Source organism: Choristoneura fumiferana, chromosome 6, assembly GCF_025370935.1.
Source record: "Choristoneura fumiferana chromosome 6, NRCan_CFum_1, whole genome shotgun sequence".
Classification (NCBI taxonomy): Eukaryota; Metazoa; Arthropoda; class Insecta; order Lepidoptera; family Tortricidae; genus Choristoneura; species Choristoneura fumiferana.
This window is the reverse complement of record NC_133477.1, coordinates 14,215,523-14,235,757: the sequence shown is the minus strand read 5'-3', so window position 1 is coordinate 14,235,757 and position 20,235 is coordinate 14,215,523. Positions and strand designations below refer to the sequence as shown.

The 20,235-nt window shown below is 36.1% G+C and overlaps 1 protein-coding gene across 1 annotated transcript in view; it reads right to left on the bottom strand.

Annotated features, from left to right (window-relative positions):
• Positions 1-14,400, bottom strand: part of LOC141429135 (uncharacterized) — a 33,677-nt gene extending 19,277 nt beyond the window's left edge. The window contains exon 1 of the mRNA XM_074089369.1: positions 14,208-14,400. The gene's annotated coding sequence lies outside the window, so the exon portion shown is untranslated. The remainder of the gene's footprint in view (positions 1-14,207) is intronic.
• Positions 14,401-20,235: the final 5,835 nt, after the last annotated feature.

Genomic DNA, 20,235 nt, shown 5'->3' with positions numbered 1-20,235 from the left:
TCCAGATTTCATAAAGATATAATAAAGTGACAAATGGACCTTTACACTCGTCACTTCTCAGAGAAAATATTATTTACTCACCTTAAGAAAACTTTCTGATAAAATGGAATTCTAACCGTGTGCCCGTAAATCTTGAATTTATCTTCCTTTAAATACGGGAAACAAACGAAAATGTTTTGATAGATTGCCGTATACATTATATTCTGAGAGTTTCAAGATATTTTGCCTCAAATATCTTATCTAAAATATAAACCAGTTCTCAGAATTTAATGTAATTTGGAGTAGTATTTAGAGAACGGCCCTATTTCACTGTGTTTGCCTGTTAAACTGTTTTTCTTGGTTTTTGCAATTCAATGCCATTAGAAGAAGATGCTGTTATTTTGTAAAACATGCAGATTCCTACAAATAACATCATCACAATGACAAGAAGCGAATAAAAGAAGCAATGAAATAGCAAGAGTAAATAGAAATCAAGAGCTGTTCCTAAAGTTTCACAGGCTCGATGGGGCCATTACCGCAAGGACGCAGCGACCCCGACTGTGCAAAAACGGCACTACGAGTATTAGACAGATTAACAATGTTACGAAGCTATATTTTGTGGATTCTAATCTACGACGCTTGTGTCATACATATTCATATTTGTATGAAGATTGACGTATGGTCGACCAAGAAAGTGCTTTATCAATTTTAATGACAGTACCTACTTCAGAAATAAAAAAACAGCTCCTGGCATATAAACATTATTATACTTGGCAGCCCTCATGTAAAATATTTAGGCAACTTGTGGGAGTGGAATTTAATTTCATGTTATTAAAGAAGTCTAATGTAGATTAATGGAACTCATAAAGGTTGCTTCGGAGACTAGGCCGCTCGCCCACGGCGACTTTTTGTAGCGATGCAGTAGAGATGCTGTCGCGCGTTCGCATAGATACAGTCGCGATGCGGTCGCTAGCTGTGTACCCTCGCCCACATAACCACGATTCAGTCGCGATTCAAACGCGCAACTGTCGCGCTTCACCCTCCCTCCCTTCACACCCTCCCTCCGATCTCTCCACGATGTCGTCCGAAACCGTCGCGCGTTTGCATCGATACAGTCGCGATGCTGTAGCGCATTAGTAGCGCGTTGGCATCGCTTCTGTAGCGCGTTGCCAATGCGACTAACGCGCGTCAGCATCGCTAGTGCTACAAAAAGTCGCCGTGGGCGAGGGCCCTAAAACCTATAAGCAAATGCAATGGTTATTACAATTACTTACTTAGTTTACTCGTGATAAAAACTTCTCAAAAATATTAATTAATGTGCTTAAATCAAACTGTACGATTTTATGAACGAAGTTCAATCGGCATTGCTACAGTTATAACAACCTCATAAAAATTTCCTTATTTGCAAACTATTCGGGAAAATATCGAAAGAAGATTTTTCTGTGTAATTTGATTTGAAAAACCGTGGGTGTGCCGACTAATTAAATTATTGTTACTTGATCGCTCGGAAAGCTTAGTGCTGGCTTAGTGGCCCTGAATATAAAGGCATTAGGTATCTACTAGAAGTTATTTGTTTGGGTTATCTGCAAAAGTTTGTGTGTACATTTCCTTGTTGGTATTTTACATATCTATCATAATTCCCAAGATAGCTCAGACTAAGTATTATAATTAAATTGTCTCAATAACTAGCAGGATAAATATAAATTCTTTAAAATAAGTTCTAGGAATTAAGTGTGAAGTTAATAATTAAGAGCACGTCCTACGTAACATTAGCACACACACAACGATCCAATTACGAAAGACTTCGTAGTCATCAAAATGATATTACGACATTCCATACTTACTTAATTTAATTGAGCGCGGTCCAATTTAGTACGTGACGGTTTTAACAATAACGTCTCCGTAAAAATTTGATATAAAATGAAAAATGAAACAAGACAGAGCTTTTCATTTAGTCTCACGAGCTTGGTGGAAATATTAATAGCTTTTTGAATCGCAATTGCAGTAGTATGAGCTAGCAGCGAATACAAAATGTACTAAAGAGTCGAGAGCGTATCGCTACAAGTCCTAGTTAAGAATAGCTCAAACATTATAAGGCCTTATTTTTACTTACTCCATGTTTTCTCGATAAAAAAAGTTACCTATGTAAAAATTTCCCAAGTTTTCCTGTGACACCACTATGGCACTGACTGTTAGTAGTTCAATTCGTATTATAAATAAATAAATATCATGGGACACTTGACACCAATTGACCTAGTCCCAAACTAAGCAAAGCTTGTACTATGGATACTAGGCAACAGATAAACATACTTATATAGATAAATACCTACATACTTAAATAAATATTAAACATCCAAGACCCTAGAACAAACATTCGTATTATTCATACAAATATCTGCCCCGGCCGGGAATCTAACCCGGGACCTCAAGCTTCGTAGTCAGGTCTCAAACCACTTGGCCATCCGGTCTTCGACCTCTACACGTATTAAAAGTACAGACCCGTCTTTACATTCATACTTTTAATTTATGATCTAATATCTAGGTATTGGAGTGCTTTCCTCACGTTTTGCACATTCAACTAATTTGAGCGCGTTGATCTACAAATAAGTTCTCTACCTTGCCAGGCGACTTTGACTTAAACTATATTTGAATTAAAAATACCGTGAAGTACAGATGTAATTATTAAAATCAGACACAGGTTACTCATGTATAAATAGTCGAGGTATGTCCGACATGTTTCGGGTCTTGAATAATCCATCAAATCTCATAGTCCGGTAGCCCCGCAATATCTAGCTTCTCGGATGATTTGACTTGTATTGTGATGGTTTTCACGCTTAAGCTCGCTTTCACGAGTTGTTTGGTTAACCAGCCGGCCCTCTCCATTATCTCAGCACTTTGTGGTTTTCCTAATAGAAATACTCTTTTAAATCTCGCCCAAGTATTATCATGGTCCACAATAATATTCAGTACAGAAAAAAAAACCATTCGTTTATGCCTGTTTACTAAGTACCTATTGTACATTGATTCTCAACTTTTTGAACCGTATTCACTTGAAAGTTATTTGAGACGTACAGTCACCAGCACCAATATCTGATACATACAACAAGCGTGCATAAATATCTGATACGACTCCATTTCTAGGGCCGGAAGGACGTGTGAGATATTTTTGCACGCTCCGCTGTGGCAGATATTAATGCTGGTGATTGTACCTACTTTGCTATTGATTTTCATAAAACAAAGTACCTATTATCAAAAGAGAGTTTAAGGGGCATGGTATAGGAATATTGAAATCCAACCCAAATGAATGAATGAATGATTTATTTGTATAACATAGGTAAGTTACAAAGATTTTTAAGATTTAAGGATTCTCTATGTTTTGCCGTTAGGCGTACAAATATTTGCTTATTTAACAACATTATAAAATATACTTAAATTAACTTGTTATCTCCAGGAATTCAAATTTAATATCGAGAAATAAATTAACCTATTAATCCTTAATCCAAATTAGTCCAAAACAATAGCAAGACAATATACATTATTTTCAAATCTATGCATCATCAATAAAATTTAATAATTATAAATTCAATTATTAATTTATTATAAATTAGAAATAATTATTATAAAATTAGGAAACAATAAATAAAATTAAAAAAACTAATTTATATGTCATCATTTAAAAACTATTCCACGGTATAATAACATTTATCTAATAATAAAGATGTCAATTTCTTCTTAAACTGATTAAGATTCAGTTCTTTAATATTAGCGGGAATTTTATTAAATATGTGTGGTGCCATTCCTAGTAAACTTTTTCGCATCAGCGCAGTTTTGCATCCTATATGCCTTAGGGTATTATGATACTGTGACAATAGACAATAGTCACACACAGTTGAACTATCTTACAGTTTGGAAGGCCCTTTGATGTCGGACGCTACTGCCGTCTGTGTAGGTATTTACACAATGAGTCGCAAATTTATGGGCATTTCTATCTACCGTTGTACCCGTTGTGTCCGTTTTGATACGAAAAATATAAAGAAAAATTCGTAACAAAACGGACACATCCATACAATAATTTGGGAACACATCTGGAGACTCTTTTTTTACAGATCAGAATCATGGACTGTCTTCCTCCAAAAGTTTACTTTTACTAATCCGTACCATCCGTTTAAAAATAAAATGTTGATTGGATTTAGGAAGGTAAACAATATATTACTTGAAACAATAGGTAGATTGCAATTTTTATCTACTTATCTTTGAAAAAGCTCAGTGTGGATTTGTATAATTTTGATTTAACAGACCTGGATTCTGGATTTGAAAAAAAAAACGGCCATGTGGATTTATCTGATTTTGAAAACATTTTTTGATTTTTAGCTGTATTTTTCTCAAAAACCACACAGAATTATACTTAACCGATAAAATTGTAGCAAAACTAGTTTTTAACCTTTTATTTAAAATCTTAAAAAATGACAGAATTGAATTTACTCGAGCTTGAAGTTAAGTGACTATATTCAAAATTAATTTATCTACGTAACACCAGGCGCGGCGCACTCCGCGATATAGGTAAGATTCTGTAAGTATCAAAACACCCCACGCCGGCGTGGGTTAACTCACTAGGGCTATGAGCACCGCCCGGCACGCACGCTCGCAGTCTCTCGCTCGAACTAGTTGCGTCGCGTAACGCTACGTGTAGCTGTGTGATTTTCGTGAAACTGGTTCACGATGAGTGCAAAAAAATATTGCATTCATATTTATTTTATTTATATATTCATATTCTGTACATAACATTACACTGACTAACCCAATTCTGTTTGAAACCATATCAAGTGCGACTGCGACAAAAGAACAGATAGGTAATTCGCGATTTACCAATGCCCACTGCGGCCGTTCAAAACCTTTCAGGCAGCCGACGACGCATTCGGCACGCGACCTTGTACAATTATCCATTTTGTGGCCGTCGGAGATCGTAGGCACGTCAATTTAAAAATGCTAGAAGACTAAGTATTTGTCAGAATTTACTCTTAAGTTATATGTGAGTATTTTTTTTTTTTGATTTACAACCCTATCCTAAACCAAAACGTTGGTGCTGAATAATAACGACTTTCGCGCGCAGCACTAGAGTTCAATGTTGCTTGATGGTGCGCGGTAATTTTGCTAATAAAAATTACGTAGGCATATAAAATGGCGGCTTTCGTCAATATCAAAAGAGAGAACCTTCTGTACTTGTACTATTACTTATTCTGTGGTAACACGCACATGTTTGGGCAAAAAAAAAACAGATTTTTAATGAATCGGTCCAGTAGATTCGGAACAGACTGACTCTGAAAAAACGGGCATACGTATGAGTAATCTTAAACGAATTCCGTTATTTTTTCGAAGCACGGAACCTTAAGCCTATAATTATTTTATCTCCTCCACCGAAGGGGACCGAAACTTTTATCTTGTCGGTCGCCACTAGAACATAAATAACGATGGAACGTGACATAACGTTGATTAAAAATAAGTAAGCTCAGCATTATTATTTATTACAGAAATTAGCAGATAAAATACTGAAAAACTCTTAGAATAGAGGTGCTACAAACTGAGTCCCATTATCATCCCTCGTCGCAACCAATAACAGAAATACAAGCTGATATTTAAAAGAAACGATTACAGAAATATGAACAGTGACTTCCCTATCTTAGAATGCTATTCCACGTTCACTATTCATCATTGGAAAATTCTGTTCATAAACTGCATGTGTCTTATAATATTAATTACAAATTTAGATTATGAGTTTTTGGGATGTTTTCTCTTTTTAACCGACTTCAAAAAAAAGGAGGAGGTTATCAATTCGGTTGTTTTTTTTTTAATGTTTGTTACCTCAGAACTCCGTCATTTATGAACCGATTTGAAATTTTTTTTTTTAGTTTGTCTAGGAATGCTTTCAATTAGGCCCCATAAGCAGCAAATTAGGATCTGATGATCGGATCTTAAGGAAATCGAGGGAACTCTTCAAATATTGTAAGGACACCTATGGTAATTTGGATATATTTAGCAGTAACTCGTGCATTTGCTCTTGCAAATCATAATTTGGTGAAGTGGAACTGATGATGAAGACCAGATTTGACCAACGGATCTACTACTATCAATCACAAGTATTTCACGGGTTAAATTTAAATTATCATGATTAATATACTTACCTAGATAAGCGACTAAGAAGAAGCTTTAAGTTAATGATTCTTTCGAACTGATCTGATGCTGAAGCCAGAAGGTAGGCAACGGAACTCTGTTATAAAACAACGTAACTAAGTCGTGTTTGGGCTTAATGGAATCGTTGTGAGATGTTCTTTGGCTACGAATCACTAAAAAGTGAGAAATAAAGAAATTTTTTAACAAAAAAGTAAAACCGACTCCAAAAAAATAAAAAAATAACAAAAATGGAACCGACTACAAAACCCTTGAAAATATTTTTCTAGGTAAGTAGGTAGGTACGTACTAGCTCGAAGTCGGTGACTCAGCACGACCCAGCAGGAGGGATTAAAACCCATAGTATGTAGGTGAGGTAGTAGTAATTGTCCCACTCCTGCTGGCTCGTGCTGAGGCACCGACTTCGAGCTAGTACGTACCTACTTACCTAGAAAAATATTTTCAAGGGTTTTGTAGTCGGTTCCATTTTTTGTTATTTTTTTGGAGTCGGTTTTACTTTTTTGTTAAAAGTTTTTAGAACATTATAATGAACAATGTGCTTTCAAAGAATCTTTCAAATTAAATCGGTGTACACCAAGTGTACACTGAAATAACGATAACTATAAAAAATAACTTCTTCAAAAGCTGTTTAATAATAAACAGCCAAATATTTTAAATTTATTCTCTAAATTAAAAGATACAAAAACATTCGCGTACGGAAAATGAAAACTCATTCCTTTTTCAACAATCGTATACTTCTCAAAAGCCCCTTTCCGTTTGATTTCGTAATACGCTGATTGTGATGAAATTGCCTATTACCATTGTTATCGTTATGTAGGTACCTACCGGAAAGTCCGGAAATACATAAGAATAACAATAGGAACTAATACCGCCCTTATTACCGCCAACACTGCCGAGCCGCATTTCCAATTTCGAGTCGATGCTTTGTTATTTATTCGAGCGTCATTTGTTATCGAAAGGATTCCTTCCGTGCCTAATCAATGGCAATTTATCTGGAATTCAAGACCAAAAAATCTACGACAATGTTGCCACTGAAATAAAATGTGTGTACAATAGTACATTCCTTTTACTTAAAACACACAATAGAATATTCTTTTTATTAGTAATTTCGATTCTATAATTTAAAGAAGTAATTTTGTTTACTTACTTTTTCATAAATACTAGACGCCTGAATAAAAACTTCATTATTTCGTAATTTTTGGTTGAAAAACTGGTATTGTGCTTGTATTTCTTCAGGTATTCATAACATTTGGTGCAATAATTTACAATTAAGATAAATTCAAACTAATATTTGATTTAATTTTTTACATACATTTAGCTAATCAACAAAACTGCAGAGTAATAGTGTGTAGCGCGCTTTATGGGGTTTATGGTGGCTAAACATGGTGGTTAAAACTGTTAAAAAAAATCATTTAACCTTTTCAAATTCCTTTCCTGTGATTTAATACGAGGCCTATTACTAAGACTCAGTTGTCCGTCTGTTACTAGGCTGTACTGTATCTCATAACATAAACCATGGCAGTTTAATTTTTCACAAATAATGTATTCTGTTGCAGTCTTAACAACAAATACGAAAAAACGGAATAAAATCAATATTCAGGACTAAACTGTGGTAGAACAACGCATCCTTAGAATAAAGTTGAAAATATATTTTTTCACAAAATCCTTATTTAATAACAATACAAGGAATCATATTAAAAAAGGTTATTATTATTCCCCTCAGTGGCGGCCTTAAGGCTTAGGCCAATGTCAGTTAAATAAAAGATAAATATATTCTTCTTCTTCTTCACGTTGTACGGTGATTTTAGTTTTTGCAACTTTATAGCAAAATTCCAGAAACCAAGCGGAGACAACTTGCGCATTAAAAATGTCAGACACGAGAGCAATATAGAATTTTGTGGTCACTGTTAAAAAAGGTTGGCGAAACCTGAAAAGTTTATTTGACAGTGACAGAAGTGACATTGAGAGATTTAACAGTGATATATCTGTCGTAGATTTTTTGGTCTTGAATTCCAGTTTTTAGTATACGAAGAAGAAGCCAGTGGGGTATTTTTGTGTTTTTTTTTGTCCAGCGGCAATAATTAGAAAATATATTATTGTTTAGTTGTATACTTTAGAAGGAACAGGGGGAACTTTGTTTACGTAAGCGAGATTCCAGGGCAATTGCATTTTTTTTTATTGTGTTTTTAAGGTACCATCAGCCAAATATGTGGTCTACCACCCTAAAGTTGATAATCGTTTGCATGTCATAAAACAATAATGCCAATGGACGTGTCTGTCTAGTTGAAAGTTCGACTTTACCGACATTATTATTTTGATAGGAACTTGTTTAAAAATCGAGAGACCACTTATTTGGCTGACTATTTAAGTTCAACCTTCTACGCGTAGGTATAAGTTACAAATAAATTGCTGCCTTTTTCCTCGGTATAAATATGTAGTATAAATATAAGCTGTTGCCCGCGGCTTCGCCCCCATCGTGTTTTTTCTGTATTTTCTTCCATAAAAACCTTCTCCTGACAGTAACGAACACAACAAAAAAATAATTAGCGAAATCGGACCAGTCGTTCCCGATTTTTGCGCTTAGCAACACACTTTACGATTTATTTATATTTATATAGAAGATAGATAGAAGATATAGAAGATAAAAGTTTGCTTTGATCGCAGGGCGTTAAGTCAACGCGCTATATATGGCGATTCCCATCACCACAGGGCGGACACGCATACAAAATACGCGTTCTGGAATCTACATAGGCACGACGATGTCTGTACACGCGTCAATGTGTGCGTAAGACACACAGGCTGACTATCGCAAACCCTAGTACTATAGGGTATGTAGGTATGGCTAATGTGTAAATAAATGTAATCGTTAATCATATATTTTTATTTAAACCTACTTAAAATGTGGCTGTCTATGTATTTAAGCATTATTATTTTACATTACAATAAATATATGACTACAAACTTGAACTAATTATTCGGTACCTAATTAGTTATTTCATGTCGTATTAATCGCGATACTTTTAGAAAGCATTATTATTAAGAAAAGGAAGTAGGCAGGGTAGGAACCTCAATTTCTCGCGCGCCACTGACAAGTTGGCGCTTGCTCGCGGACTCACGGCCACCGAGCCGAGCAATGAACTCCTTTTCTTATCTTTGGCTGTTGACAAACACCCATACAATGCACAGTATATCACCATTTCGCAAAGTTATTGCTCCGAACTTAGTGCCGTGCGACGGTGCGGCCGACATACATCGCGTTGCGCGCCCGACTGCTTTCCTACGGTTTTCCTACAATCTGCGCTTGAGGGGGGTAACTCGAACCGGTGCGGGGCGGAGCGTGTCCATTCTGTATGCCAGTACTATTATATATTCTGTGCCATCACGCCTCAGTAATCTTTTATTCTGACGTATACTAACATATTTCACTGTGTGTGTAACTCCTAGCAAAAAAAAACATTTTTATATTTTAAAGCACTTTACGCCTTTTTCATTTAAAAATTCTAAACATAAAAAAAAAACACATAAATATGTGAAATACTAAATATTTTACGTAAAGTCTACTCAACGTCAATACTGAAGTTGCTGTATATTTAGCTAATGACATTTCTTTCCAAAGATATCTCATTGAAAACTCAAACTATTTCAATTCCAGCGAAGTTTAAAACAAAAGTATCTACAAGTATAAGTATAAGTGGCTACCCGGTCCGAGTAAATTAGCCTACGCTACGTGAGGAGAAAAGAATTCTGAAAGTTCTTCCACAAGTTTCCGAAATCACCTCAGTTCTTTACTCTTTCTCAGTGTATTTAAGCGTACTTTGGTAACTACCGTGTATAGGTTTATCTTGTTTAGCGGGAAGTCTATACATATTAATGAACTTAGCTACATACCTATACATATTTATTTAGTTATCGGCTGTTTTATCCGTTAATAATCTGAGTATTCTCCGACTTATAGAATTGAAAATATAAGACATTTTGTTATTCTCAGTTTCGCAAACTGCTCATTAATGTCTAATGAAATGACTACCAAGGTATTAAGTAAATCTGTATTTTCAGTTGCTTGTCTTGTCTCTTTTATTACCTTTAAAGGCTTTTGAGGAATAATTAACCCTTTGCCGAGATTCATAAACAAAACTGTGATAAAATTCTGCAAAGCTGGATGGGTGGGTATAGTTAGTATACCCATTCGTACAACGCCTATATGCCTATATCTCAATATACTACTCGTACACTTTACGCAGTTCTTCTCTACCATCGGTTATATAGTCTAATTTCAGGCTATGCTATACTAATACCACACTTGATTTACCTTTGAAGAACTTACCTACCTAACTGTAATGTACCAAAATCATTATGTGACGATATTATTCTATTCTTACGATGACGTAGCTATACCGTAACGTGATGGCGTGTCACCTATACGATGGAAAACTGCAGACTACACGGTACTAATTATTTAAGTGCACCTTACAGAGCGCTCCAGAAATGTATACCTATTGTTTTTAACTTACCACTAAGAACCCCTGCCACTGTTTTTACTTCCTACTTTTGTGAAATTGTCTGATTGGAAAAACAAAAGCACGAATAAATAATTATACTTACACTGATTGGGCTCTCAAATCATGCTGAAATCAGTACAAGTACCTAATTAAAAAGAAAATAGAAAATGTAGTCATATTATTAATGATATTTGCTGCAATAAATGAAGGAAATGTACTCTGAAATAAGAGTGATGTAGTATTGCTGTATATACGCCACCGGTTAATTTGAAGGCATGGTTCTCCATCAGCGTCATTAATCATCAATTACGCAGCGACTTGACGTACATAATGAACGTATACGTGACACGATGGAAGATAATTACCACGCGATACAGCAATAACCCGCTAAATTAAACACCCTGTAGGTACGTATTACAGTTGCTGCGAACCTGTTTTGTTTTATTTTTATTTACAGAGGAACCAGGGTTATTTTGTTTAAATGATTATTAAATTAACACGCCTTTAAGGGTTCCGCAAAAGTGTAAATTAGAAGCTGCCATGTTTCTATTTATAGATAGGTAGGTACTAATATAATAATAAGTTACGTCACATCAATTTTAATAAATTAAGACCATTCTGTCCTGTCACACTTACGAAAATCGTTTTTTTTGTTTTTAACAAATAAATGCCCATACTCCCTTAATTATATTATTATGTTATTGTTGCTTTTAGTTTATGGGTGACCCACCAAGGTAACCATGTTGGCCCTACTAAAAAAATCTTAGTTATATCTTGACATGTTTAAAATGACAGTTTTTAGATAGGTAGGTATACAATAACATATTTTAAACTCATGTTCAACGGTTGTCTAAGAGTTTATGGTAACATGTTATGTTTTTTTGTGTATAGACATAGGGAACCTTTGCAAGTTCTAGACCGGTTTTAATTTTTTTACACTACTAGTTGCCCGGAAAAGTGGAAAGTTCCAACGAGACAAAGACAAAGCTGTTTGCAACAACTAAATAGTTGATTAAAAATGATGGATGATTGAAAGTGGAACTACCAAATACACTTATCTAACCACTTCTTAAAGGTCAGTCAGGATAGGTTAGATCCTCGGTAATTATTCAAGAAAAATAACGCAAATAGATATGGAAATCAAATGGATTCTACGAAGTTCGTTATTTTGCCCAAAATCCTGCGAATCTAAGTATACTTTACTTGCTGCTTTTGTTTGAATGCGAATGAAGCGGGCACCATTTTCTTTGATGTTGGCTGATTGCTTGCCATCAATTAGCTGTTAGTTATCCGACTTGTAACTGAAAATAAAAGCAATCAAATCAAAAGATCAAAGTTACTGATGTAATTTCCAAATTCATTAAGATGTACAAGTAAATTGCTCGGAATATGTTTGCAATTTTTTATTTTCTGTTTTTATATGATAGGGGGAAAACGAGCAAGTGGGTCGTGATGGATATCATGGCCGCCCATGGACATCCGTAACATAATTGCATAACTTTTGCCTTCGCTCTTTGACTTCGTCTTCGTCTGAATAGTGTTTGTTTTTAATGCCCTACGGTAACGTTAACTCTCGCACAAGGACATGGTTTACATTTGTACAATTTTAGTTATTGACACTGAGATAGACAAAGCTATTTATTATCTTTAAGTAGGTACGTAAATACATTTTAAACGTTTTTTCGTTTTCCTAAAACGTGCAGATGGTTCCTTAAGATACTTAAGCAAATCGTCACGATTCGTGATAATTAAAGTCTCAAATGCTTCTGGAAGTTTCTGTCAGCAATTATTTAAAGCCCCGGGGTTCTTTTTACACTTTTATTTTTCTTTTAACTTCCTAAGTTTATTTCCATGCATTGCTAATGGGTATTTTCATTGGTGTTAATTAATAACTCAAAACCTGAAAGGAATTTGTTCAAAATTGAGAGGATGATCGATTACACAGTGCTTTAAACCAGAGGCCTTATTATCTAAGACACTTGGAATTACAATCGTTTTCAGCACTTCTTTCCATCACACGGTATAAGACGAGGGTAGTAAGAAATAGACGGTGCATGAACGCGATCGCGAATGTCAGTGCGTTACACAATACTGTTTGCGTTTTTTAAATCCCTCTTTTATTGTGCTCATGTGATTTCAGAAATAGTTGATTGGTCTCCTGAACACTAAAACCTAACCAACAAAAAGTTGAAAAAGCCCTGACTTTGTCACTTCAAAGGCTAAACCGATTTTGATAAAACATGTCTAAGAACCATAGCTAGAAAATTTGGTTTCAAATAAAAAAACCGCATTCAAATCGGTCCACCCATATAGACACACAGACACACATAGCGGTCAAACTTATAACACCCCTCTTTTTACGTCAGGGGTTAAAAATGGAATACAAGGGCACCACACTACTCAGTGGCGTAGCTGGGCGTGGGCGGAGTGGGCCCTCGCCCACGGCCTCGCACTTAAAAGGGCCTCTCGGGCCCTGTTTAAATGCGATGCGACCATAGAAAAGGGGGCTCGCTGATACGACTTCGCCCACGTTTACATTAGTCCACGCTACGCCACTGACACTACACATACTTCGAAAGCCCTGTCTTTTTACTTAAACCATGTTTATTATACGGTGTGGCTTGTTATACCAGCAAATAATTAAAACATAGATCGTGCTCTTCAACCTGAACAACATTAGTTCAGCGACTTTTATACTAGTATACTTGTTACACATAAAATGTTAAAGGTAAAACTATTGAAAATGTAAAAAATTACACTTAATTCTAATTGTGACCAATGTTCTTGTGCTGTATTATTTTTAATTAAAGTGCGCGATCTCCCGTTGACCCGGATAATCCCGCAGGATTTGTCAGCACTGATCCTTGTGCACTCGCCCTGGTTTAATTAATAAATGCTAATTCGGCATTGCACTATAATCCTAGCTAAAATTTATTGCGATTGTGGAAATCATTTGACATTTATATTAGGAATAATGATACCACCAATCAACTCACGCACTTTTTATGAGCTGTGTTAGATGATTCTCCCGGTAGCTTTTGAATGGCAATAGCTAATATTGACGTAACTTATTTGCCAATTCAATCGACTAACCATATGACTGAACGTACGTTCAATTGAAAAATAATCTGGTTTTCAGGGCAAAAACCTATATGTATATCTACTCGTAAAAAAATTGAAAATTATGTTATGTATATCTTTGTTCTACCTAGGTACCTAGAATTGTACAGTCGCCATCAGTAATTAACATCGGAGCTATTGAAATGCTCAATATATCTGATCATCATTGTTTGTTAGTTATGTACTTAAGTGCGTGTTCAGATATTGTTGTATACTTAGGTACTAATCTTATAAAAGGTACAATTTGTCAACTGAATCATACCAAATTTGAAACAAAACAATTTTCGTATCATTATCATGAGCCTAAAAACGTCCCGTCCAGATATTCGTAAATGATTACGTTTCTATTAAATAAGTAAAAATATTTGGTTAGGGTCCATCAAGATAATAACTTATTCCAAAAATACAATAAATCCAACTTGCATTTTAATCCGATAGCAAATCCAGTCCGCAGTTGCTCGCAGAAATAATCCAAAACACTGACAGGCAATACTTTCAAAGCCGTTGAAGCTCACTGAACTCAAGAAGCGATAACGTTCGTTCCCATTGTGAGAATTCGTGATAAGTTGCGGGGTCGGTTGGTCGGGCGGTCGGGACCGGTGTGAACGTTTCGCGAGCCGGGAGGGCACTGAGTCCGCCCGGGAGTGCCGCGCCCAGACCGCGCCGACTATACTTCTAACCGTGCTTTCGCTTCACGGCGTTCTGTGACATGATTAAACGGATTTTAAACAGTTTGCAGCGCTGAGTAAGATATTCGGTGTGAAGAACACGATCATCCGTTTAAGGTGCTCATTACACTGTTAGGCTCGCGAGAAATTTTACACAAGGTTAGAATTCCTTTTTGTATGGAAAATTTGCCGTATGAATGCAGCCCTGTTCGGGTATTTAAACAGAGGGTAAGTGGGGCTCTACAAGGGAATGTCCACTAAAAGTCACGCTCACACAAGTTCCCTCGTTGCTAATGTAGAACGCCACGCCACGGCGGGAGCATAGAGTGACACCGTGCAATTTAGGCTTAGTTGCCCATCCCCCCCTGCTGGTGCCGATTATTTATACAGTTTTACTCCTCGTAGCCACCGAGGCGGCCTGCTTTCCGGCCAGCCAGCCAGCCGGGGTTACCTACGAGGCCTCACGTTGGCTCTATATAAAAACCTTCAACTCACCCCTTCGTTTTTTTTGTGGCAATAAATGATTTGTTTCTTTCATTCTTTCTTTCCTTATGCCCTTATGTCCTACTCTGAAAGCAGAGCGATACTGAGGACATGATCGCTTCCGCCCGAATGAGGCTCACCCTTACCTTTTTCTGATCAGTTCACCCTTAACCGAAGTCACGGGTTCATGTTTCCACCAACTCCAACTCTCAACCATTCCACAAATAAATTAGCCTGTTGTTGCCCAGAATGCACCAGGCCCAGGCTGTACACTTCCCCGCCCCATAAGTGCTTTCCTAGATAGAAAGAAGTTACAACGCCCGAGCATTCGGGGAGGATTTCGACGTTGTATCTCGAGGTTAGGATTCCTGGTCTACTAGTTGTTAAGGCTTCTTATTCATTTTTACGAAGTTTGGCATGGACTTTACATCAAAAACTAGAACAAAACAGACTTCTAAAGGTAGAACAGCAAATGTGCAAAACAAATTAGATAAAGGCTTCTCTACTAAAAAAATAATATTCTATTAAAAACTACACTTATTTACATAATATAATAACTATATAAGTATTAGTAGTGATCGTTTGGAGACCACAATAACTCACGATGTTCGGTAAGAAAGATTTCTACTTAATAAAAATCGTTGAGTGTAATGAGCCCTAGAGTTGCGTAATGATAAATGTTTCTTTGTTTAAAAATGAAAAGGATTATAATCGTGTTTTATATATCGATACCAACTCTGTTAATATTTGGAAATTCAAATATTTCAAATAAGGTTCTACGGTGACATACAATACTATCCTATTGTCTGTGTTGAAGATCATCACTATAATTGCTAGTGGCGTTTTTGACCTGGATTCATTACTTACAAATATAAATACAAAATTTGAAAATATTTTCGTCACAAAATGGGCTAAATCATCGAAGTGACAGAAACTAAAATGAAAAAACATCTTTTATTTTTTAGGAAACATATTTAGGGATGATGTTTTGAAGTGCAACATTTTTACCTTGCTTCTTTATTAGCAACTGTACTACAGCTACGTGTTGTGCGAAAAATATATATGTTAACATACATACATGTTACACAGGCACAACTATCACAAACACGACACAAAAGGCTAATGCGATTCTAATTTAACTCTCTACAGTTCATTAGCAAAGCTATAATAGTGGCTATAATACAAACACCCGAGCACACATCTGTTGCCAAACAAAACGAAACTCAACGACGAACGAAATCATAAAATAACATAATATTTCATCACGTTTAAAAACTATATTTCTGTAGTGATATTAAATATCTCGTTCTATCCCAAAGACCTACTTTGTTCTTCATCTGCCAGGAATGTGGATCAAACGTGGGAGCTTCAAAGGTGGCTTGATACCGCTTGACGTGCACACGTCGACTCTCGGGGCTCAATTAAAGTCAAAGCCAGGTGCTTGAGAACTGTAACTTTACCTCAGACCTATTATCCGCAGGCCACCGAACGACTTCCTTAAAAGCCGTTTTCGTCCAACTTTTAATTGTAGCATTCGTCGAATCCGGACTTTTTGTCGACCGTAACAATTTCTTAATCCAGGATTGTATTATAAGTACCTACTGTAAACGTCTTAAAAACTTAACGAAACAAATGTAAGACTCTATTTTAACTTATATATCGGGAGTTAATTATGATTACTATTTGCCAAAATTACATCGACGTTTCGACCACATTACAGCCGCCGTAGCTACGCCGTGATCACAGATATCGTGGTCACAGATATTTATGTATGTATACTTAGATGAGTGAGAATCGCGAAAGTTTAAAAAATATATTAAGTATGTTTATACGTTACGGACTCTAATTCAGCTTATGTCCCGTTCCATATCCCATATAAATAAATGAATAAATATCATGGGACAATTTGACACCAATTGACCTAGTCCCACAAACTAAGCAAAGGTTCTACTATGGGTACTAGGCAATGGATAAACATACTTATATAGATAAATACATACTTAAATACATATTAAACATCCAAGATCCGAGAACAAACATTCGTATTATTCATACAAATATCTGCCCCGACCGGGAAGCGAACCCGAGACCTCAAGCTTCATAGTCAGGTTCTCTAACCACATGGCTATCCGGTATAGTCAAGTGCAAAAATTATCACGTCGGAATAAGAGTCGGTGATACATATTTTTGAAACGTTGAATAAGTTTTACACTTTGCATACCTATTTGCTGAACGAAGCATAAACTACATCAATAAGTAAGTACATTTTTTATTAAGTACCTACGTGAATAATGTGTTGACATACATATTAACAATATTAGCAATGCCCAAATAATACTACACAACTTGCCGAAAACTGGAAAGTGGCCACCTGTACATGTTAAGTAAACCTGTAAAAATATTCCACGAAAACCACTGATTTATTCAATCACTTTATGACAATGTACTTACAAGGACCACTGGATTTATGATCAAAGTAGAGTGAAGCATAAAAACAAAACACGTAAACACTAAACATGTGGATCATAAAAGCCCATTCTTACATTACCTACGAATGATAAGTACAACTCCAGCTTTTATTATTTTGTACAATTTAATGCTTACTCGATGTATCTTGGTTATCATTTTAGTTGTGTTAATGCAGCAGAACCAGAAATTGATAATTTCTAACAGTATAGTGAACAAAAAATCCCTTGATAGAGAACATTTCCAACACTAAAAAAATTCGAATTAAGAGGGGTTTATACCACGACAAAAAAACTAACCTACAATATACCTACCAACTGATTTCAATGATCTATTGGTGAAAACTTTAAGCCCTAGCAAGTAATCAATATCGCTTGTATTGTATATATTTCTAACTGACTGGTACCTACTAGCTTGTCTGTAATATTACTTTTTACACGGCCGATCGAGGCATATTCTTCAATCACTTCAAATACGGTCTTAACTTGGAGCAGTCCATTTTCTTCGGTCCATTTCGAATTCATGAAAATTTTATGACTCAATCCATGCAGGCTAGCCTCTAAGCTCTCAGTAAATACTGCTGGAATCTGATCCACGGATTTCAAGTGAATGGCGCTTACAATAAATCAATCCTTGTTGAATCGCTCTCGATATTGCCCTTCAGTATTAGGATACACCTGCTGCGCATTGTTAATGAATAATATTTGGATTAGGTTATGATTGAATACGAGTAAATAAAATATGGCCAATATTGGCAATTGTATTTTATTCATAGGTTAGTTTCATTTGTTCAATTAAAAATATATATTCTTTTACCCTATGCTTTGATCTTAATACGTCATAGTGTTGATCGGTCATATTTTTATTCAATAACTTATTTACAGGAACCCTGATTAAAATAAACTCTTTGATTATTTATTTTTTCCTGGAAGATGTCTTTATATTTGTGTGAGAAATTTGAGTGATTTATACATAATATTATGTTGTAGGTGGAAGCCGTTGGAGCGTTTCAAAATGACACTATTTAGCGGCCCGAATAATACCAACATGGAAATACCGACCCGATTTTTCGTGTTATCCGTTATCAGTTTTGAGTAATCAACTAAAAAATTCCGTCTTCGTCGTGGTCATGAAGCAGTATTAAATTTCTCCGAGAATAGCGAATACGTGATACTGAAAAAGTGTCCTAATAACGAAATTTCGCTGCCGTCTCGGTCGCAAGCAGGCTTTGTCATATTTTTTACTATTCCTTTGAATTGTTATTCATTATCCTTCCATTATTTTTATTGGACATCGTATTTTAAAGGTTTGTGCTTCTCAGAACGCTAAAAGATTTCACTAACGAGCCGTGGTAACCCGGTAGTTTCACCACCTTTCTAACAGGGGATCGTGAGTTCAAACCTATCTGGATTACAATAATTTCACTACTAACTAGATTATTGTATAATCACCTGATTTACGGAGACGGATACTTTTGTATACCAATTATATCCCAATTGGATACGAGGAAGTAGTCGAAAATTAGTTTGCTAATATATCATTTCAAAAAGACCAAAGCGTATTTGAAGCACACCAATATTGAACTGATGTCCCTCTGCCATACAACCCAGACCTTATACTGTGTTATTTCATTTTATTTCTGATAAACAAAGATAAACTCAGAGGTTTAAGATTTACTAACCCGGTAGCAGCCGTGAATACGTTCCACGAAGCTATAGAAGAGGTCCTTGCGGAAGACTAGACCCACTGTTTTTCACAGTGATTCGAAAAAATGTTCCAAAGTGACTAGGAAAACTATTGCAGTCGCTAAATGAAAAACTGACGAGTACGCGAAAGCATCACGTTTGACCCGTATTGGATTTAATATCATCTTTAACTTGCTGTCCTTTGAAGGCTAGAAAAACAGAATGGGGGCGCAATATTCTACGCAAACATTATATTTCAGACTTAAACATAGCGAACAAGAATGAACGCTGTGTTTATCTTACGGATACTCTTTTGGAAGCAATTATTTTTGGTACATTCCAAAGGCAGAAATAATAAGGTATATTCGTATACTTATACCTATTACGTGTAATACACGAACGAACACATATTTCTTCTAAGTTTTTCAGTACCTTCTGCGACGAACGGATGCTGCAAACCTCATTTGCGGGAAATGAGGCCACAGATTAACCCGCAGTAATGTGCGAGTGCGATGCGATGTCGAACTAAAAGCCTATTCCGCTATCCTTCCGCCATCTCACGTGTGACGGTACGGAATCGCTGTGACGTATGCGTACCGTTTTTATTGTATGCTATCCACACCGCTGCTTAAAATACGGAATCGCAGTGACGTGCCGTAAACGTCAGGACTTTACCGAACAAAAGTCGTGACGTTTACGGCACGTCACTGCGATTCCGTATTTTAAGCAGCGGTGTGGAGTGCATGCGATAAAAACGGTGCGCATAACTACGACGCGTCACTGCGATTTCGTACCGTCGCCACAGAATAACCTACTACCGTCCTGCACCGTTTTTTAAGCAGCGGTGTGGCCGCTCCTTTTGGAACGTGTGTTTAACACGTGTCGGTACTCGGTGTTCCAGGTAAACTGCCTTTTTGGGCGTAAGTATCTAAGGTGTGTCTAAGTTTTTATGGTAATGTCATTGAAATATTCATCAAGAAAATAAAATAGTTCCCAAATTATGATTTTGATAGAAAATACTCATCATAGGTATACAAGGTGTTAGGTTAATAATGCATAATCCCTATGAGCTGCGGGTAAAGGATACTCAGAATGTTCTAAATTAATTGGATGTAGTTTAGCAAAAATTATCCAACCCTCAACAATTAA